This window comes from Ambystoma mexicanum, chromosome 6p (genome assembly GCF_040938575.1).
Source record: "Ambystoma mexicanum isolate Mex_15411 chromosome 6p, UKY_AmexF1_1, whole genome shotgun sequence".
In the NCBI taxonomy this organism is placed as follows: domain Eukaryota; kingdom Metazoa; phylum Chordata; class Amphibia; order Caudata; family Ambystomatidae; genus Ambystoma; species Ambystoma mexicanum.
Window position 1 is genome coordinate 1,263,909,117 of NC_090935.1, and position 23,522 is coordinate 1,263,932,638.

At 48.1% G+C, this 23,522-nt stretch overlaps 1 protein-coding gene across 2 annotated transcripts in view; it reads right to left on the reverse strand.

Annotated features, from left to right (window-relative positions):
* UHRF2 (ubiquitin like with PHD and ring finger domains 2) overlaps positions 1–23,522 on the reverse strand; it is a 1,897,232-nt gene that overhangs the window by 806,444 nt on the left and 1,067,266 nt on the right. The window lies entirely within an intron of this gene.

Here is a 23,522-nt window from a genome sequence, read left to right on the forward strand (position 1 = left end):
ATAGAAGTGGACTAGTCACAGCTGGCCTGGACTTCCTAGTCACAGCTGGCCTGGACTTCCACGACAAGGGATCAGTTTAGGAACTCAGATCCCTTCAACAAGCGCCCCTGCCAGAAGCAGCAGGACGGAGAGCTCATCAACATCATTCAGCAGGTGAGCCTCAAGAGTAGTGCAACCCCAGGGAAGCCACATCCAGGGAGAAGAGGTGTGGAGAAGGGGTCAGGGAACCACAGGCTGCATACCCATACAACCCCCCTTATATTTACGCAGGAACCGCACTGCTCATCACTGCAGTTCCCCACACATATGCCGTGGGAGGAACAGACAAGAGGAGTTTCATCCCTGCGAGGGCTGCGACCGTGCCCTAACGCCTCCGCAGAGACCAGGTGAGCGTAACAGAAAGCAAAGCCCCCTATGAATTTCTGCCTGGGCGTTACGGAAACTTTAGAAACAGACCAGTAGGGCCAGTTACTGGGAGAGTTACGGTCTGAAGTTCATGCCTCAAGACAGGAAACCAATGCTTAAGGAGGGACCTCATTGTGAATCGAGAACGCACAGACGATTTATCAAGGCAGATGCTCAAAGCATAGGCTGGCCAAGCCCCATTACCTGGGCTGGCCCACTCTATTCAGCCACCACAGTCAACGCCCATACAGGTGGTTCTTCCAGGGGCAGTTCCCTTAGCTCCGCCCTAACGCTTCACTGGTGATCCAAATAAGTACCCTGTATTCATGAATCAATGCCGCCTTCATTTCCTGTGCAGACCTGGGGCCTTCCCCAACTATCAATCTAGGGTGGCATTTGTACTTTCATATTTGGGAGGAAGTGCGGCGGACTGGTCTATACCCTTGGTAACACAAGATGACCCCTTGCTTCGGGACTTTGGGGGTTTTCAGCGCGAAATGGTCAGGCTCTGGACAACAAATTATTGTTACTCTAGCAGGGTATCCAAAATTTGTTAACCTCCATCGCCTCCTTCAACCGTTTTATAGTCCAAACAAATTGGCCTGAGGGAAAAAGAACAACGCTCTTTCACTTTGGATTACGAGGGGAGCTTAAGGACGTTCTAGCCCAAGTAGTAAATCCCCCAGAGGGGTGGGCTGAATATATTGACCTAACAGTTCAACTCGATCATAGATTGCAGAATCGTAAAATGGATAGAGCCAGAGCTGAAGGGCGGTCAGTCTATGTGCGACCCGGTGAGAATCAGGCCAAGCTGCATGAACGGTCGGAACGTATGCAGATCGGGGGCTTGCGGAGCCCTCTCACCAAGGCAGAAAGAGAAAAAAGAAGACAGCAACAGCTCTGCTTGTATTGTGGCAAAGCAGGACACTTTCTCCGAGAACGTCCGGTGAAACCACCCAGGAGAACAGTCAGAGCAACTTACAACAATGAAGAAGAAGAACTGGACTCAGGAAACTCCAACGCCCGGCAAGCGTAGGGGTCCACTTGTCGAGCGGTGAAAAGGAACCAATACAGACCTCACACCTTGTCATCCCAGTGCTCTTGGTAGACCACAAATACCCATCGAAAATGCATGCTTTAGAAGCATATATTGACAGTGGAGCTGTGTGGAATTACATTGACCAAGATTTGGCTGACAGAAGCAGAGATCGGAAAATGTTACAGTAGTTGATGGACCTCAAGTATCATCTGGCCCAGTGACGCATTATACCGAAAAACTTACGCTTCTGTGTCAGGGAGGTCACCAAGACGACATCACCTATGATCTCATTGGCGCTCCTCAGTTCCAAATGATATTAGGGATGCCTTGGCTGGAATCCCATAATCCCAAGATTGACTGGCGTAAAAGAGTTCTGACTTTTCCCCCAGACTGGTCTCACCAGTTCTTTACCCTCTGAATACCTGGATTACCAAGATGTATTTCAAAAGGAGCAAGCAAATACCTTACCCCCGCACAGAACGTACGACTGCCAAATTGATCTTGTACCAGGAGCCCAGATTACTTGCAGTCGGATTTAGGCCCTATCGGAGCAAGGAAACCAACATTTAAAAACATACTTGGATCAGTATTTAGCCAACGGCTTCATTCGCCCATCAAAATCCCCTGCTTCCTCTGCCTTATATTTCGTGCCTAAGAAGGAGGGAGACCTGAGAACTTGCAATGACTACAGAGCCCTCAATCAGATCACTGTAAAAAAATGGTACTCGTTGCCACTCATTCCAGAACTTTTGGATCAAGTAAAAAACGTGCACATTTATACCAAATTAGATTTACGATGGGCCTACCATCTGGTAAGAGTCAAAAAGGGGGATGAGTGGAAGACAGCCTTTCGCACAAAATATGGCCTTTACGAATATCAGGTTATGCCTTTCAGGCTATGTAATGCCCCTGCAGCGTTCCAATATTTTATAAACGACGTGCTCTGTGAACTATTGGACGTGTGCGCACTCATCTATATCGACGACATCCTCATTTACTCAACCACCAAGGAGGATCATGTCAGACATGTCCGGGCTGTTTTAGAAAGACTTCGACAACATCGACTGTGCGCAAAGTTGGAGAAATCCTTCTTTCACGTGACGGAGGTTGAATTCCTCGGGTTTATAATCACACTGCAAGGGGTACACATGGACACGCACAAAGTAGATACCATCCTCCAATGGCCCTCACCAACTTCCACGAAAGGTGTACAAAGTGTGCTCGGGTACGCCCATTTGTATCGTCAGTTCATCCCAGGATTCTCTCTGATTGTTCACCCCATCACATCCCTGCTGCGAAAGAACAAACGATTTCAGTAGACTACAGAAGCAGAAGAAGCCTTCCAGACCTTAAAACGAGCATTGACATCAGCACCCATTTTATGGCATCCCCGACCCGAATTGCCATATGTCGTTGAAACCGATGCTTCCAACGTAGCAATGGGAGCAGTTTTGTCGCAGCGTGATCCCGAAACAGGACAATTACAGCCTGTGGCTTTCTGGACTCGTAAGTTCTCCGCTCCCGAATTGAACTATGCGATCACAGATAAAGAACTGTTAGCAACAAAAGTGTCATTCAAGGCATGGAGGCATTACCTTCTTGGAGCCAGGTACACAGTCACCGTCATTACGGACCATTGTAACCTACAATATCTGAAAACCGCAAAAGCACAATCATCACGTCAACTCCGCTGGGCTCTCGTTTTTGCAGAATATGACTTTGTCATTACCTACAGACCCGTAGTATGCAATGGAAAAGCGGACGCCCTATCACGAATGAGCCAAGACGAAAAGGCGTTCACCACATCAGACCCCATGGCAATCATCCCTGAAGAATGAATCCTGAACACGATAGCAGCAACTGCCACTTTAGACAACCTAAAAATTGACATTCAACACTTGATAAACCAATCAGAACAGCAGGAATGGCTGTCAAAAGGAGACCAATACACTATTGTGAGCAATCTACCGCACTTTGAAGGGAGACTGTGCGTTCTGGATAAAGACCTGCAAAATCAAATTATAGCAAACTACTATGACTCTTTAATAGAAGGACATCCAGGAATGGCTAAAACTCAAGCTAAGATAAAGAAAAATTACTGGTGGCCCACTTGGCGAAAAGATATTGCCCAGTTCATCGCGACCTGTGATGTTTGCGCTCAGCACAAGTCTTAAAAACAAAGTCCTGCAGGCCACCTTTGTTCTTTGATGGTGCCCCCGGTGCCTTGGCATACGCGGTCTATGGATTTTATTAATGATCTTCCCCCGCGCAACGGAAACACCACCAACCGAAACAACACCATCCTGGTCATAGTGGATCTGTTCTCGAAGATGGCCCATTTCATTCTTCTAAAAGGGGTCCCGACGGCTTCTACTCAGGCCACTGCTTTTTTGGAACAAATTGTCCGACTACACGGATTCCCATCAATATTTATATCAGTCCGTGGAACTCAGTTTGTCTCAGCTCTCTGGCGAAGATGTTACAGATTCACCAAAATCGACCTTTGATTGTCCACAAGTCATCATCCCTAAACCGATGGCCAGAAAGAACGGACCAATCAAACTCTAGAGCAGTACTTAAGGTGCATGTTACAACAAACCGAAGATACCTGGAAGGACATACTCTGGTTGGCCGAATATGCATACAACAATTCCATCCACACCAGTAAAGGACAAACGCCATTTTACACAGTATATGGTCGACATCCACAAACATCTGTCTTTGATTCGCTTGAAGCACTGGAGATGCCAGCGGTAACAACCTTAAATGAAACCATCACTCGAGTCCTTAACCAGGCAGCAGAACATTTGACCAGAGCCAAAGAAATGCAGGAACAGTTTGCAGACTGACACCGAAAGAAGGCTCCAAATTATGAGGTTGGGGACAAGGTTTGGTTAGTTTCCAAAAACATTTCTCTGAAGGGGCCACGAATCTTCCGTCCCAGATACCTAGGACCCTATTTCATCAAAGCCGTGATCAACCCTGCGGCCATGAAATTAGACTTACCGGCCCACACGCGGATCCATCTAGTGTTTCATGTCTCCCTCCTAAAACCATTGAGACCAGGTACACGGATCGATACGCCACCGGATCCCGAAAAAGTTGAAGGCGAACCAGAATACAAAGTTAAAAGGATCCTAGACTCTAAGATGGTCCGGTCCAAGCTATACTACCTTATAGACTGGAAAGGTTATGGACCCCAAGATCGGATCTGGGAGCCCAGTGAACATGTCCACGCTCCAAGATTAATCAGGCAGTTGCACCGCAATAACCCCACTAAACCAGGGCCAGGGTGGGGGAACACCCTTTGAGAGGGGCCTTGATGGGGAGTGCTATAATGGCGACAGGACCCAGAAAACAAACACCACACCATCTAGTAACGGGGGCAATGGGTCACTTGACTCACTTATGTCCCTTTGGGACTCAAACACAGGGGCCCTGGCTGGACTCAGTGCTGGCACCTTTGGCGCCAGGCTCATATAGAGATGGAAGCAGGAACACTTTATTTCATTGCAGGAATGCTTTTAATTTACTTTAGTGCTGCAGTGCTTTTATTTTACAAGAACTTTCCAGGTGCTGGAAGCCTTTATTCCAGAGAAACTCCCCATGTGCTGACTCATCAGGCGTGGCTCCCTAGACCTGGTCTTCAGGTGCAGACTCATTGGGTGTGGCAGGGCGTGGCAGCAGGCAGGCCAGAGCTACTGAGCGTGGCCGGGAACAAGACTATATAAACACACCGATCCCTCAAGCAAACACTTCGCATTACTTTGCAACTCTGTGCAAAGTGATGCTCACCGCCGCCTGGATCAGCAACTTAACTCGTGATCCTGCAACAACAGCCCCCGTACCTGGACCCTGGCTTGCATCTCATGGCAACGCTCCATCTTCTTGGCAGGTCCCGAATCGACACTGCAGCACCTGGGCTCTCTGTCGCACGAAGCCCAAGTCCTGAAACGAGAAAAGGAGACAAGACAAGGTTAGAACCCCCGAAAACATCCAACCCAGGGTCGCGCCGTATTTAAAACCCAACGCGCACCCTAAGGTACCATTAAAGGCTACTTACCAGCTGTCGGACCATCTCAGCCCCGCTCCTCCGTACCGACGGCTCCGATTCTTCTACCGCAGCTACCGCCGGCACCGCTACACCACCTGCAAGGGGAGAGAGCAGAGAAAATAGACATTACATACAAAGGACAGAGAACGAACTTTAGAAGAACAAGTTACTCTCTTACATGGTAACGTTCTTTCGATGGGATGATCCAACGACGTATTCCATATCTATGACAGTAATCACCACAGTTGTGCTGCTTCGGAAAATCTTTCGGCGTCTGCGTCATGCGTCGATGACGTCGATACGCTGTCCTCGAGGGCCTCCATCGAGCCGAGGTCACTGGATGTTATAAGTAGGACACACGACGCCTGTAGCCTCAGTTGTAGTTTTTTCCCAGAACGTGTGGCACCAATCTTCTGCCAGTAGGATCACAGAAAGCCTTGCGGAAACGTAAGCTGCAATCGCATAACAAATTCTGTATCGGGGAAGGCAGGGAGGGAGCGATATGGAATACGTCGTCAGACCATCACATCAAAAGAACATTACCAGGTAAGAGAGTAATTTGTTCTTCGAGGGGATTGGGTCCTCCGATGTATTCCATATCTACTATGACAGACTCCCAAAGCAGTACCAACGTAAGGAGGTGGGAAAAGAATTTAGAATATTCAAATTTAGAATACCCAATCAAATTGCAAAGTAAAGGACCGCCTTGCCAAAGGCCAGATCCTGCCCATGGATATAATCTAGGGAGTAGTGATGTACAAAAGTATGGACCGAAGCCCAAGTGGCTGCTTCACAGATGTTACGAATAGGAACACCCCTCTGCAGGGCAGTAGAGGCAGCCATACCCCTAGTCGAATGGGCCCGTAAGCCTACAGGAGGGTCCTTACCCGCCAGGCGGTAACATTCAGAAATTGCCAAGATAATCCATCTAGACAAAGTCTGCTTAGTCACAGCTTGTCCCAAACGCCTTCCAGCGTAACCAATAAAGAGTTGATCGTCCACTCTGACCCGGGACATGCGCGAAATGTAGAAACTTAAAGCTCTCCTAGGATCTAACCTATGGAACCTCTCCTCGTCCTTACCAGGATGCGGAGGAAGATAAAATGCCGAAAGAACAACCTTCTGGCGTAAATGAAATTCCGACACCACCTTCGGAAGAAAAGAAGGACAAACTAAGGACAACCCTGTCCTTATGAAACACAGTGAAGGGTGGCTTAACTGAAAGTGCCTGTAACTCACTCACTCTGCGAGCGGAAGTGACCGCAACTAAAAATACAGTTTTAAGTGTTAACAGTCACAAAGGACAAGAATGTAAAGGCTCAAATGGAGCACCCATTAGAAACTTGAGAACAAGGTTCAAATCCCAACTGGGTACCTGGAAAGGCGACAGAGGGAACACATTAGTGAGCCCTTTCAGAAACTGAGAAATTAAAGGAATTTTAAAATTAGAACACTCCTCAGAGGAGCACTTAAATATGGACAGCGCCGCCAGGTAACCTTTAATGGTACCCACTTGCAAACCCCTGTGGGCTAAAGGAAGCAAAAAAGACAGAACTACAGGAATGTCACATGAAAAAGGATCCACATTCTGAACCCTGCACCAGTCGCAGAACTTTCTCCAACGGCAACGGTACAGGGACTTCGCTGCCGGCCATCTGGCGGAAAGCAACATCTCCATCACGTCTTCAGGGAGGTCCCAATCCTTATACCTCAACCTTTCAGAAGCCAAGCATGAAGGTTGAGGGATCTGACCTCTGGATGGAGAACCTGACCCCCTCCTCCCATGACAGCCGATCGTCTCGGTAGGGAAGACGACGTGGAGGGCAGATGGACAAGTCGAGAAGGTCCGGGTACCACGTCCTCCGGGCCCATGCCGGAGCAATGAGGATCATCCGGGAACCGAACCTCCGTAACCTCCGCAGCACTTGCGGGATGACGGGGACTGGAGGAAACGCATACAGCAGTGGGAAGGACCACTCCACCACAAACGCGTCTCCTAAGGCTCCTCTTGGAGGAAATTCCCACAAGCAGAACCTTTCGCACTTCCGGCTGACACTGGGGGCGAAGAGATCCACTTGAGTGGTCCCCCAAAGGGCGAAGATCTGCAGGAGAATCTCCTGAGCCAACTCCCACTCGTGAGAGATCGCGCTCTGCCTGCTCAGAGCGTCCGCCGTGTTGTTTCTGTCTCCGGCCAGATGAACTGCCGAGATCGAAATTTCCTGCTGGATTGCCCAGAACCAGAGCAGCATCGCCTCCCTGCACAGAGGAAGTGACCCTGCCCCCCCTTTTTGTCGAGGTAGTGCATGGCCACCGTGTTGTCCGTCAGAATCAGGACATTCTTCCCTCTCACAGTGGGCAGAAAAGACTTCAGGGCAAGCCTAACGGCCCTCAGCTCCAACAGATTGATATAAACTCCGACAGAGACCAACGACCGCTGACTGTCAACTCGTTGGCATGAGCTCCCCATCCCGTGAAGGACGTGTCCGTCATGATCGTCACCGATCCGGCCAAGGCAGCTAAAATGGAGCCCCCCTCATCAAGTTGCCTTTGACGGCCCAACACAGAAGGTCCTAGGCGACCGAGGGCGGTACCTGAACGGGGTCCAACATCCTGCCGGAGGACTGTGACCACTGGAGTTTGAGAGCCCATTGCAGAGATCTCATCCGCAACCTGGCACCAGAAGAATGCAGGATGCCATGAGGCCGAGCAACCTCAAGAACTCGAACGCTGGGAGAGTCTGGGCATGTTGAAACTTGTGCACTATCTGCTGAATGTGGTGAGCCCTCACCTAGGGAGGAAAACACAGCCCCAGGGACGTGTCGAGCACTGCTCCGATGTACTGGAACCGCTGAGTTGGCGTCAAGTGGGACTTCTTTAAGTTGAGGGAGAGGCCCAGCTTGTGAAGGGAGTGGCAGGTGACGGACAGATGATCCAGGACTTGCTCGGGAGAGCGTGCCCTGATCAACCAATCGTCCAGGTAGGGGTAGACGTGAATCCCCCCTTTCCTGAGAAACGCTGCCACCACCACCATGAGCTTGGTGAAAACCCTCGGGGCTGAGGTCAATGCGAACAGCAAGACCCCAAACTGAAAGGGTGAGTCGCCAACCGTGAACCTCAGGTACTTCTTGTGCTTGGGATGGATCGGCACATCAAAATAAGCGTCCTTGAGGTCTAGAGACACCAACCAGTCCTGAAGTTGAAGGGCCTGGAGGACTTGAGAAAGAGTAACCATCTTGAACTTGTCCTTCCTGAGGAGCTTGTTCAAACCGTGCAAGTCCATGATAGGTCTCAGTCCCCGTCTTTCTTTGAAATAAAAAAATAAGGGGAATACCATCCCTTGTTCCTCTCTCCTACAGGCACCAGCTCTATGGCGCCTTTCTCCAGCAGGGATTTGATTTCCTGCGCAAGGAGCGGATCCAGACTCTTCAAAGAGAGATTCCCTAGTGGATTGTCGTGAGGCCTCTGCCGGAAAGGAAGACAGTAGCCGTGGGCTATGATCTCCAGAACCCACACATCTGAAGTAATGGCACGCCACTCTACAAGATGCTGCGCCAGCCTTCCCCCCAACCGGCGAAACATGGGCCTCATGACTGAGCTGAAGGGGCTGCGGCAGTGCCTGAGGGCAAAGAGGCAACTGCTTGCGCGGCCTTGACACCTCAAGTACCTTGTTTTCCACCTCTGGTACTCCTACGGTTGCCTCTTTGACTAGCAGCTCCTCTCGATTTATTAAAGGACGAGTAATATTGAAAGGAACCTCCCCTCCATTGCTGTCCCCTAGGACGAAAAGGCAGAGGTTGGCGAACTGCAGCGCCCTATGACTTCGCTGCAGCTTTGGAGGTCTGCAACCTCTCAAACCTCTCGTCAGCCTTGCTGCCAAAAAGATGTTCACCATCAAAGGGCATGTTGAGGAGGCGGGCCTGCAAATCAGGAGCAAAACCTGACTTCCGCAACCACGCAAACCTGCGTATTACGGTGCTTGCCGCCATGGACCGGCTGACCCAATCAACCATGTCCAGACCCGACTGAACGGATTCACACATGGCATTCTTGCCATCCTGCACGATAGCAAGGAAACCATCCCGTTCTCCCCCCCCTTAGGGAAAATTATCAGCCGCTAGGGAAATACAGTTCCACAGAGTGTGCGTGAAACGAGACAATGCACAAATGGCATTGGCAGCCTGAAGCGCCATACCCCCAGAAGAAAATACCTTTTTCGCCCAGCCGTCAAAACATTTGTCGTCCCTATCAGGAGGGATGGTAGGGTACGACGCCTGCTTTGCGGGGGCCGTAGCCACCTGCACCACCAAACTTTCCGGAGTGGGGTGCGTAGTCAAGTAGCAGGGGTCGCCACTGGCTGGGCGATATTTCTTCGGCAAGGACTTGCTCACTGCCGGGAGACTCTCCAGAGAAGTCCAAGCCGCAGCCACCCTTCTCTGCAAGGCCATATGGAATGGCAGCACCGGGTCAGTTGGTGGACCATGGTCCAGGATATCAGTCAGGTCATCCTGCTGAAAATCCGCAGGGGGGCAGACCACCCCAGGTAATCCGTGACCCTCGACATCAGGCGCCGACAAGAGGAGTCAGCATACGTGCGAGGCTCAGGCCTACCAAATTCCACCTCCGGAGAGGTGTCGAGCCCACTGGCGTCATGCAATGACTGGCGCAGGTCCTCAAGCTGGCTATGACCAGAAACAATGTCATCAGGGACCTCTGCAGGAACCACACCTTCCTCAGACCCCTCATCCACCTCAGAAATATAATCCAGAGGTTGGAAAGAGGGAACCGAAAAAGGAACAAAGACATGTTTTGCCTAAGCCAGAGCCTTTCTAGGGGGTTCCCCCGTACCACGAGGCATCCCCGACAAGGCCGCCTCAAAAAGGCGTCGACTGAATCGGCGTCGACGTCGAGCGCGGCGCCGACAGCTTCAATGGCATCGACACAGGCCTCGAGGGTGGAGCCCCGAGCGTGTCTCTTTACAGCCTGGGCGCCAATGACGTCGATGACTTCCTCGGAGGCGGGGCCTAGAGAGAGTCCGTCGACGACCTTGGCGCCGCTGGCGTCAATGTCTTCCTCGAAGACTTCACAGAATCTCGCGGTCTAAATGGCGTCAAGGACCGGGACCTGGAACGGGCATGTCTAGAGCGACCATCCTTGTCCGACCGGGACCTCAAAGGCGCCCAGTGGTTACGACGATTGCTCAAGCCCAAAGGCGGACGAGCGGTGTCTCTAGCACGGCCACGACCGCGTCCTTAGAGGGCGCGGACGGACTGGAGCCCTGCGATTGAGAAATCACCAACATCTCCTTTCGGAAGGAATCCCATTCCTCAGGAGTGGAATGCTTGTTTGGACAAGCAACCCACCGACGGGCAGAGTCCTCGGAAGAGGACGGGGAAGGCGACCGGTGACAGAGCTTCCTGGAGTGCCTCGAAGAGGCAGAGGAATGGCGGGACCGACTCCCAGACCGAGAACCCCCGGACTCCCAATGACGATGCGGAGAGTCGCCCCTCGAATCTGTTAGGCAGAAACCTGTGCAGTTCCCTCTGGGACCACTGCAAAAGATTTAAGACTACAAGTGTTTGGCAGTAAACCCACTTGGTAGCAGTCTGTACCACCCAGATTTACCTGGTAGCTGTGGCTGAGCATTCAGACTTCCCTCAAGCAGAGTTAGGCAGTATATAGAGCATACATAATAGGTACAGAGGATCAGTAGTACAAGCAAACCCTGACCAGAGCTAGGTGTAAAAGTATATAATTATTTATTTAAAAGACACACTCATAAATTACACTAGCACAGAAAAGGTAAGTAAGTCAAAACACAGTCACTATTACTTATATGTACATCCCTAGTTATTTGTTGGACAAGTCTAAGTTAACACCACTTATTTCCAAACAGAGGTGAGCGCTTAACGTTAGATGGCACTCCAACAAGTTAGTAAAAAGGGAGGGAAAAGGCAGAAGTAATGAAAACAGCAAGGTAAAACACTTTTCAGAGATTCACAGTGAGTTTAGAAAGGCAGTCTATTGAGGAGCAAGGAAGTTCGGTTGCCAGGCCCACTCTAGGGCAAGCCAGGCGAAAAGATGTCCAAGATCACACAATGTCACAAGTCTTTACAGGTGAGTAGAAAAGGTTTTACTAAGTTTAGAAAAGTTTAGTTAGGGTGTCCCAGGCTTACCCAGGGTCGAGAGCCGAGGGCTAAATCTACCCCGTACAATCGGTGGCAAGGGAAGCCGGGCGGAACACGGTACCTTTAAAATGGAAAGGATCCTCCAGCGGTGGCAGTTGTTCCTGGTAGTGGGTGCAAGTCGCGGCATCGTCCAGAGGAAGAGAAGATCTCGACGTGGAGGAAAGCTGAAGGTCGTTGCACTACCAGGGAAGGAACCAGCCGTGGAGTTTTCCGGTTAAAAGGATGTTACCCCTCTTTCGCGGTTGAGGTAAAAAGTGGTATCCCGGTTGCCGGGGTGCTTGGCACAGGCAAGGCGGCCACGAGATGCTTCAGGGCGGCGAAAAGAAGACAGAAACTGGTTGTCCCCACTGGAGATCTCCTCTGTCGTTGGGAAAAGTGGTGAGACGGTTCCGCAGGGCTCCACCGGTGGTGTCGTCTTGGCAGGTCGGCTCGGCTTCTCCCTCTTCGGCTTCTTAGGTCCTGTGGCGACTTCTGAAGAACCAGTCCCAAAAACCCTGCTTTAATGCAGCATTCATACAGCCTAGCTGTCACTCAAACATGCTAAGTGGTGAGCGGGGCGGCTCACCACTTGGGCCAATCACACCAGAGTGCGACATGAGTTGGCAAGGCAACTCAGTTCAGGGTGCCTAAACCCCCTCCAACACCCCCTGGAGTACCCAGACAGAATGGCACCACTTTGGAGGGCTTCTGTGCAGAAGCCCGCCAAAAGTGGAACAAAGGCTCGACTCGGGTTCAGGGTTACTGAAGTGAACCTAGACGCCCTTTTGGCGGCGAGTTCCGGCAAAAAATCCCAACCGGTGAATTTATATTAAATAAATAAACCGGCGTTATCTTTAACATTGCACCAAAAAGTGGTGCATTAAAATCAATGGGAAATCCCATTGGGAAATATTCCGGTGGAATATTTCCGTGGTATCCACTGCCACCAGCCAGAAACTAGGCGAGGGGGGACGGGACAGTACCCCCTCGACAACAGACCCAGGGGCAATCTAATTGCCCCTACCAGTACTTCCACAGTATGATGGTTTGTACTGGTTAAGTTCCTAAGTTAAGACTAGTAAAGTCAATGGTGACTTTACAGACCCAGGGAGACAGTAGTCAGTCCCAGGGTGTGGAGTCTATGTTTGGGGGTCGCTATGACACCCCTGTGTTACTGCACTGAAGGTGCTGTGTAACACACATTCAAAAACCAATGATAGCCTATGGGGAAAAAATACCCCATAGCCCATAAGCACATAGCAAGTCACAGAAACACTCTCAAGTCATGTCCAAGAGTGAGGGTAAAAGAGTCTCACTCTTGGCAGGAGAAAAAAAATAAACCCCAAAAATCCAGCAAAGCTGCTGGGGGACTCACTAGGTTAGGAAATTCAGCCTAAACAGAGAATTCTCCCTAACAAATCGTCCTTTGAAAGACCAGTGGAACGCGACTTCCGGAGCTTGGCCACCTTACCGACCGACAGCTTCTTCTTACGCTCCCGCAAGGCCTTCGATGTGAGCGATTGGCAGTCGACACAGTCGTCCGTATCATGGTCCTCCCCGAGGCACCAGAGGCAAGCATCGTGCGTATCCGTCAGTGACATCTTGGACCCGCACACCCGACACTTCTTAAACCCGGACCGCGAGGTGGAAGAAGCCGAAGACATCATACCAATTTTAGCAATGAAGAAACAGGTTTAAGAACCGAAAGAACAGGATTCAGTAGAATCGAGGCGCGCCCAGATCTCCGAAGCGAACACGTTTGCGGGAAAAAACGGAACTGAGGCTACAGACGTCGTGCGTCCTACTTATAACATCCGGTGACGTTGGCTCGACGGAGGCCCTCGAGGACAGCGTATCGACGTCATCGACGCAGAAAGATTTTCCGAAGCAGCACAGCTGTGGTGATTACCGTCATAGATATGCAATACGTCCGAGGACACAATCCCCTCGAAATACAATTACAACAGTCGGAAGACAAGTGGACAAGTGGAAACAAGGAAAACACTTACGCACAAGAGAAGTGGACTAGTCGCAGCTGGCCTGGACTTCCACGACAAGGGACCAGTGAAGGAACTCTGTTCCCTTCCACAAGCGCCCCTGCCAGAAGCATCAGGACGGAGAGCTCATCATCACCATCATTCAGCAGGTGAGCCTCAACAGTAGTGCAACCCCAGGGAAGCCACATCCAAGGAGAAGAGGTGTGGAGAAGGGGTCAGGGACCACAGGCTGCATACTCATACGATCCCCCTTATATTCACGCAGGAACCGCACTGCTCATCACCGCATTTCCCCACACAGACGCAGAGGGAGGAACAGACAAGAGGAGTTTCATTCCTGGGAGGGCTGCGACCGTGCCCCACTGCCTCCGCAGAAACCAGGTGAGCGTAACAGGCATTTATACATTACCACCTAAAGGACAAGGATTAAAAGAATACAGTCTATACTTTCATGGGTGGAGGAATTAAAATGTGTCCATTTGAATTTTTCTGATGACCCCAGTGAGATCACAAGGGGTCAGCAGATAGGAATTCTGAGGTATGAAATTTTATGGGAACCTTCCTCTTATGCAGTCTCAAAAGAGAATTATCGGAAAACCATCTCAGTAAAGGAAATAAGTAAAGATCTGAGCCCTAACCCTGTTGAAACAGAAAAGCAATACTTCTATGGGACCGAATTCAGTTATTACCTCAGGAGGTTTGGGAATATTAAAAGTCAGGGAGGAAAAGGGAGGAGACATAGCTTTGACAAAACCTTTTGAGGAAAGCCCAGAGTGTTCCAGTTGGTCAACAAGTAAAGCTATATCTTACTCATCATTACTGGACATTTATCTGCCCCTGAAAACTACTTCTTTAGAAGGAGGGATTCAAAAACAGACTCCTGAGGGGAACCAACAGAAAAAGGAAGGTACCCTGCAGTAATAAATCCCTTTATTGATCCGTATCGGAAATGTTATTCCTGCAAAGGGTTTGGACATCTTGCAAGAAGTTGTCCAGTAAAGGTAGTTGAATTTCCCAAGTCAATATCGACCTGTCAACAAGATCACCCTCAAAGAAAGCTTGATGCGTTTTTGTATACAAAAGGGAAAACCACATATAAAATTCCTGTTATCCTAGAGGAACAACTGATTTGGGCAGAATTGGACATCGGAAGTAAAGAAAGTTCCACAAGAACAGAGGTACTTACCCAGGGGTGGAGAGAAGGGAAAAGTAATTTCTGTACAGGGCCATTCTCAGAAATACCCCTGAACTCAAATCCCTATTGGGACAGCAAGTCTTGGATTTGACTGTAGCAGTCATTTTGTTACGATTCAACCCAGACTCTGGTCTTTCTGGGATCGATGGAAGTATGCGCACACAACGGCAATCAGACGAGACGCTAAGCATGACAACTGCAAGATGGCCACCGCTGTAAATGCCAACCATTCTGCAAGGTTAAACCTTTGTCAACCACAAGAAGGTCCCTGGGTGACGTCTCTCATCACACACACTCCGCGTAGGAGCTCCATTCAAACAAACAAATGCGGAATTACAACGCGGATTACTGTGTTGCAACTTGGTTGCATTCAACGCTAGTTCTCATACCTTGCACTTGCTAGGGCTACTTTGTTACTCCCTGCCATCCTACCTGATTCTTGCCCACTTCACATTCTGAGGCTCTGAATTATCATTCCTTTCTTACATGCTGCCTGGTTGCCTCTCTCTCCCGGTTTACTCAAACTCCTTTCCAATTTCTCTATTCCTCTCTGTGCCGCCTGCATCATTCTGTAGATTTGGCGCCAGCTACTTCTGCACATCGGAGAGCATTCCTTCTGCTGCTCTTCTACCTCGTTCATCAAGGTTTTTTACCCCCTTGCGGGTTGGTTTTCTTTGGGATATGGCCTTTCTGGCGGCCAGCGCACCCTGTTTCCACCCCAAGGGACCTGGCTGCTAGGAAGGACCAGCCTTTTCTCTATGACACCAATACATCCAAATAACCACAGGTGAGACAAAAACCTGAAAGATTGCAACGCCAGCAACAAGCTACAACGGATATGGTGCAATTACAGGAATTGTCAGCAGTGCAGAACCTCTCATTCGAAGTCCAAAATGTGAAAACGGAAAATGCATATCTGCGTCAGGCCTTACAAGCACGGGAAGCACTACCTGTAGGTACAACTGGTTATCCAGATCGATTATAGGGTACAGGAAAGGAAACAAGAAAAAATAAAACATTGCTCTACAAGTGCCCCTCAGTAGCCAGCCAAAGATACTACGGAGCCTATGAAATTAGGAAGAGCTATAGGCCCCCTGACTTCTGAAGAAAGACAGATGCAGAGACCAGGGACTCTGTATGTTCTGCAGGTCCAATATATCTGTTAAGGGCTTGTTCCTTGGCACCACGGTGCAAGGAAAACTTCAACTCCCTTTCCTAAAGAGGACACGTTGATTGGGAGCAATTGTTGGATCCCATTCAGCAATATAATAGCATATCAGCCACCTTGAAAGAGCCATGCCCATTATTGGTTTTGACCGTGACTTTACAACCATCTGAAGTATACTCAATTAAGGCCTCTGCATTGGTAGACTCAGGGGCGGCTGGTCTATTTTTGGATGCCGTATGGGCTAAACGGATGACCATTCCACTACAAAAGAAAGAGTTACTGGTTCCAGTGGAAAGAGTTGATGGACGTCATATGGAAAGCAGACCCATAACAGATAAAATAGTACCTTGGCAGATGCATATTCATCACAATCGGGAACAGATTCAGTTCGATCTTATACAAGCAGCCCATTACCCCATCATTTTAGGAATACCATGGCTTGCCACTCATAACCCTTACATAAATTGGAACGCACATACTCTATTCCTGGGTTCCAAGCACTGTGTTACGAACGGCATCTGCGATTCCCTGCTAGTTTCATGCATTGTTTCATTGCCTTTATCTAGCAATGTGAAAGTTCTTACAGTTGCTATGACTCTACCACATAACTATACACAGTATAAGCAAGTATTCGAGAAAGAGACTTTGAAATCTTTGACTCCACATAGACCCGAAGATTGTGTCATCGAACATATTCCTAACACAATGGTCCATACTTTTAACCGCATTTTTTGTCTTTCTCCAGCTGAAAAGATGGCTTTAAAAGCTTACTTGCAAGAAAACTTGGCAAATGGTCTCAACAGGGAATCCGTCTCTTCTGCCAGCGCTGCCCTGTTTTTCATTCCAAAAAAGGAGACAAAAGAACTCAGACCGTGCCTGGATTACAGAGGATTAAATGCAGTGGCAACCGAGAATACATAGCCATTGCCTCTTATTCCCGATATATCAGACGAGGTACAGCATGCAGAAATATTCACTAAGCTGGACCGTCGCAAGCATATCATCTGATTAGGATTCACGAAGGCGATAAAATAAAATACAGCACTCAGAACGCCCTTTGGACACTATGAATATCGGGTCATGCCTTTTGGTTTGGCAAATGCTCCATCAGATTCATGGATCACAGTTTTGCGGACCTTTTTCATACTCTCATAGTATATCTGGACGATATATTAGTGTTTTCTAAGAACGAAAAGGAACATACCAAACACGTCAGTGAGGTCCTCGCACGTCTGCAAAGGAACCGCTTGCAGGTCAAGTTAGAAAGATATATATTTGAAGCAACATCAGTGCAATACTTGGGATTCATATTGTCCAAGGAAGCTGTCTCTATGGATCCACGCAAACTCAAGGCGATTTTAAGTTGGAAGAGACCATCCTCAGTAAAAGAGATCCAACAATTTTTAGGGTTAGCCAACTTCTACAGGAAACATGTTCCTTCATTCTCAAACATCGTCTTGCCATTGACTTCTCTATTAAAAAAGAACATTCTATTTGTTTGGGATTCTACATCAGAAAAAGCCTTTAAAACACTATAGACGACTTTTACTTCAGCTCTGGTGCCGATTCAACCAGATCAACACAAAGCATTCATATTAGAGACTTACACTTCAGCAAAGCCTTTGGGGCCGCGCTTAAGCAAGTGGGAGGAGGTCAACAAGAACATCCCATTGCTTTCTATTCAAAAACCTTGCTACCTTCAGAGATACATTATTCTGTCCTGGAAAAGGAACTATTGGGAATGAAGTCGGCCTGTGTGGAATGGCAACATCATCTCCTGGGAGCACAACAAGAAACTGAGATAAGGACAGACCACAGAAACCATCTCCTGTTGCAGTCATTTGACTGTAGAAACAGTCGTCAGGCCAGATGGGCTTATTTCTTTCTTCAATTTCCGATTTCATCTAACATACATTCCAGGTTCACAGAATGTAGTAGCTGATTCCCTTTCACACTCCTTGACAAGAACTTTGGAATGGGAAATCAAGCCAGAAAATATGTTTCCTCACACAACCTTTGCATTCCAGGTAAATACCTTTCTACAAAACGTCAAAGATGCCACGACTAGATCAGGAGATCCTCGCCTTCTTATCAAGTTACATATGTATCAAGAGGATGGATTGTATTTCCTGTGGAAGGCTCTCGTTTTCATTATAGAGCTGCCTCCTTCGAAAGACTGCACAATGATCATGGTCAACGTGGACGCTTTATCAAAAATGGCGCATTTTACACCTTGAAAGTCCCATCCCAATGCCTCTGACATGGCATATATCTTCTTCAACACCATTTTCAAGATACACGTTTCAACCACTAATATATTAGATCACAGGTCGCAATAAACGTCTAAATTCTGGACAGCTCTCTGCTCCAATCCAGGAATTTCCTGAAACTGTTCATCAGGATACCATCCATAGTCAAACGGTAATCAGACTCTGGAGCAATACCTGCAATGTTTTTTGTCAGCTGCGCAGGATAACCGGGTCTCCCTTCTTCCCTTGGCGGAGTTCTCCTACAACAATTCATACCATTCTGCCATAGGTATGACTACATTCTTCTGCAATTAAGGGTTTTGGCGGCTGTCTATACCTTCTATACCTCTCAGATTTGACAGGTTGATCAAGTACAGTGTCTACACAACTAGCCCCACTAGCCCACTCCTCACCTGATTAATCTGTTGGAGACGCAGTAGATTAGTCTGTAGAACTTTCCTTCTTCTTTTCTCTCCAGGTGGTTTCGATCTTGTTCTTGGAATTGAAGATAGAAGGACGGGCTGGCCTAGTGTCCACTTTGCCAAAGAGGCTATGTGCCCGGCAGCGGGGACCCAGGGAGCCCACCCCAAACCAGGGAAAAACCGGATGAAAAAACCCTGGTAGATCTTGATATGGATGGTAGTTGATGTAGTCCGTAGAGGAATCCAGTTAGAGTGAAAGCAAGAGTAGTCTTGCCTACAAGTACCAGAATGCACTGGTTGTTGTCGTAGTTGGCGATTGCCTGTTGTCCGGGTAGAGGTCCAGTTGGCGTGCGGATAATACGCGGATAATACGCGGATATAGTGGTACACAAGGGAAGAACTGTGTGTCGGGAACACACCGCTCCAACGGTAGACACCGCTCACAGAAAACAATGAAAGCTGAGGAACCGCCCAGCGCGGGAGAGAGTACAGCAGTAGCAGGAGGGGCGGAGAGAGATGCAAACAGGTAACGGCGACAGACGCCACACAAGCGGAGAGGAAAGCAGTCCAGAACGGAAGGAGGCAAGGAGCCGTTCGAGTGGGACGCAACTCTTTAACAAACGACCAACAAGGAAGGCAGAAACCGGGAAGGGAACACAAGAGGGAGCGTCAGCAAACTTACTCGCGGAAACAAAGTAAGGAAGTTGCAACGCACAGGCGCTTCTCATCTGCTGGTCTTTAAGGCAGCTAATACTGGAAGACTAGAATGCGCTGTGCGTTGCATGGAATAATTAAGTCCTTCTTCCATATCGACCATCTCCTCCATACTTTCCATGGGCGATATGTGACAATACCTTCTAATAGCACAAACATACCAGCTTTAGAAGAATTACTCCAAGATCTACGTGACACTCAAAAAAGCGCTCCATACACGCATTAACACTCACCTTCAAGCAAAGATATACAATGATAACCACAGAAATCCTGAGCAAGAGTTTATTAAAGGAGACAAGGACTGGTTGTCAGCCAAATATCTACTCTACGTCTTAAGAAAGGGAAATTTGCACCCAAATACTTTGGACTTTTCACAGTTTTGAAAATTGTGAACCTTGTGGCATTTCATTTACAAGTGCCTAGATCATGGAAGAGGATTCATCTAATTGTTCATTCTTCTCTTCTAAAACCTTAAAGGAACTCATCTATGCATGAACAAAATTAAAGGCCTCTTCCTGTCCTCGCTGATCACGAGCCTGAATACGAAGTGCTAGCATCTGTGAATTCAGATATTTCTGTGGAGTCTTTTCTTAAACACTGCCTGGCTGCCTCTCTCTCCTAGTTTAGCCAAACTCGTTTCCGATTTCTCTGTTCCTTTCTGTGCCGCCTGCATTATTTAGTGGATTTGGCGCCACTTACCTTGGGGTATGGGAGGTTTCCATGGGGCTGGCTTTTTTGGCGGCCAGCCCACCCTGTTTCAACTCGGGGAGACCTGGCTGCTAGGAAGGAACAGCCTTTTCTCTAGGACACCAGGACATCCAACAAACCACAGGTGAGAAAAAAACCTGAAACATTTCCAACTTGCCAACTCAGTCAACTTAGGGAGAGATGTACCTCATTTTGATCAATGGATACACGAATAGCCCACATAAATTCTAAAAATCTTGTAGTTGGGTTTCCTGCCACTACAATAGTCCAACTAAGAGGGAAGGGATTCTGAGGTGGAAAAGTTTATTGTCTTGAGCAGGGAGCCTCAGAATATTTTGTGTTTTGGGACTTGGGGGAGGGAACCCTGACTATTGTTCAATTCTATATTACTTTGGATTTAAGGCAATGCTAAGACTTTGTCAGTCTCTGTGTTAACAATATCTGTAGTGCCCAAGATACTCTCTTCTTCTTCCCACTCCTCACCTGTGCAACAGTGGTCACTGTCCTCTGGGCTGATGGACCTCCGTGATCTGTAGTCTTTCTCCCTCTTTGTAGGGCATACGTGTACCACACGAGAGGAAGCCACAGTGGTGGCCAAATGAAAGCACCCCACTGTGACCCCCTTTCCTGGGTGGGACAATGAGGGGGAAAAAGCTGTGTACGACAGAAAAAAACCCCTGCTGATGGCACCGGGATCCTCCTGGAAACTGGGCTCTTCGTGAAGGGGGCGAGCGGTGTAAAGCGCCAAAGAAGGAAAGCAGAGCAATAGGAAGGCGAGCACTAGAGGAACAGAGAGGCGAGCAAGAGAAAGGGGAAGGAAAAAACCTAGCCGGAAAGCCAGAGGAGGACACTGAGGAGAGAGGAGCAGGAAGGCGGGAAACTGGAGGTAGGCAGGTAACAGAAGGAGAAAACAAACAGGTAAGCACCAACCGAGATGGCGAAAGAAAGAGAAAAGTAAACACAGCGTTACACAACAGCGGCAGCGAAAAGCGGCTGACCGAGAAGGTTGCAACGCGAAACGCTGTAGAGGGGGCGTGGCTAAAAGGAGCCAGGGGGAAAAGACTAGACCACGCGAATGTACGCTGCAGTGTACGTGAAGCGCTTCCCAGCGGTGAACCGGAACCTTGGCCACACACGCCAGGAAGGAATGCGGCGCATGTCAGACTTTTGTAAGAGCTGCTTTATACTTGGGGAAGGGAACTGAGAATTTTATGCTGAACACTATTTTGTTAGTTGCCGACATCATCATTACACATTGCATCAGATTAGTGTGAGGGCAAGTATACGTTTTGGATACCGATTCCTAAGTGGAACTTGTGGACTTTAAGTTTCCTTAGTTTTAATTTAGTAGGGAAATCCCACCATAGTATAGGGCGTTTTTTCAACCTGACATTTAAGTTAATAAAAGTGCTTAATTTGAATCTGTTGTCTGTGTCTTACTCCAAGATGCCCTCACAGTAGATCTGCTGCCACCACCGCTAGTACCTTTGTAAGTACATAAGGGGCTGATGCAAACCCGAAGGGGAGCACCTTGATCTGGTAATGCACTTGACCCACTTTGAACTTTAGATATTTTCCGACACCCTGGCAGCATTGAAATATGAAAGTATTCATCTTTCTTATCAAGTATTGTCATAAAGTCTCCCCTTTTCAGCAGTGGAATGACTTCCTGCAACAATGTCATTCTGAATTGTTGAGGTTTGACTTCAGTGTTTGCTGGTCTTCAGTCGAGCACTGGGAATTTTATTTTGTCTTTCTTTGGAACTGAGAAGTACACAGAATAAATACCCTTGTTTATCTCTGATGGTGGAACGAGTTCTACGACTCCCTTTTGTATTAGTGTTGGAACTTGTCTTCTGGAATCTTCGTAGATGTTGTTACAGTATTCTTCAGGGCCTTGGCGGATGATTGTGCGGTTGTTGTTGAAACCCCGTGCAATACCACGCATGTCTGTGGACATCACCCACTTGTCTGACGCGATCCCCTTCCATACATGGGCAAATGATGTTGTGCAACCGCCTAGCGGGGTGATATGGAGGGGATCTGAAACAGAGAGTCAATGTTTTGTGGATGAAGGCAAACCGCTTGCGGTTTGGCCTCTCCCTTTGCCTAGTCATCTTCTAAATTGTCTTGGAAATTAGTACTTCTGGAAGACGATTGTGCTTGGCTACGGAACCATGAGAAGGAGCCTACACCTGAGAAGTAAGTTGTCTGTGCTGCAGAGCTTGAATAGCGTTAGCCAAGAAAACGCAATAAGTTGGACTTATTTTCCTCTTTGATGAAAAGGACGGTTTATAATCTGGTTCCATGGCTTGGGTGTTTCATGATCCTTTTTAACAGTTTCAAGGGTCTGATCAACTGCTTTACCAAACAGTATCTCATTTTCAATTGCCATATTTAGTAATGTAGCTTGAGTTTCTGCCCTAAAACCTGAGTTTCTGATCCAAGCATGTCTTTTTTATTAAGGTTCCCTCAGCAATTATTCTACCAGCAGCATCTGCTGCGTCTAGGGTGTTTTTTAGAACCGGGTTAGTAGTTTGTTTCCCTTCGGAAATTGCATTGAGCATTTCACGTCTAATGGGTTCAGGGTCATTGTTATTAAGTTCTTCCATAGTGTGCCATTGGGCTCTATTAAAAATAGCCATTAGGGGTGTTTTGTCAGCAATGTGCATCTGATATGCTGCAGAGGTTCTCACCTTCCCACCCAAGGCAAAGGACCTCTTGCTTTCTTTGCCAGGGGGGGCTTCTGATGTTGTCAATGGGGCACCCGCCCTTTTGCGTGTTCTAGTGATGACCAGGGAGTCTGGTTTAAAATGTCCCTTAATAAAAAGAGGGTGTGTAGGGGCTGGTTTGAACATTTTCTCAACTTGTGGGTTAACCGGCTTTGTTAATACTGGAATTGTTAGGGAAGGGTCTAGCTGTCCCTTTACAGATTTAAGTAAAGGAATGTACTGGCTAACTTGTTTTTTCTCATTGAGGAAGTTATCCACAAAATCTGTGTCCTTCTCAGATTCCCGAGTATCAATCCTAAAATAATGGGCTATTTTTTTTAAGTAGATCATTGAGCAGGACATTGTCATCCGTAGGTGATGTGGAAATGGGGTCATCAATATCTGGTTAGGGCATAGGAAGGTCTTCCTGGTCAGTGTCTGTGTTGTCTTCCACAAAGCACAAAGTCATCCTCTTTATTGCTATATATTTCTATCTCCACTGGTAACTTGTAAAGGGCAGTGGGTTCAGTCCTTAAAAACAACTTCTTCTTCTACTCCTTGTTGGTCTTGTGTTAGTTTTTATTTTTTTTAAGCGTGTCCCATATACAGGAACTACCTTCTATGTGTGTAGGCTTCTGCTGTTTTCGGCACAAGCGATTTTGGTTAATTTGTACTATCTTTCGGTGTGGAGATGGC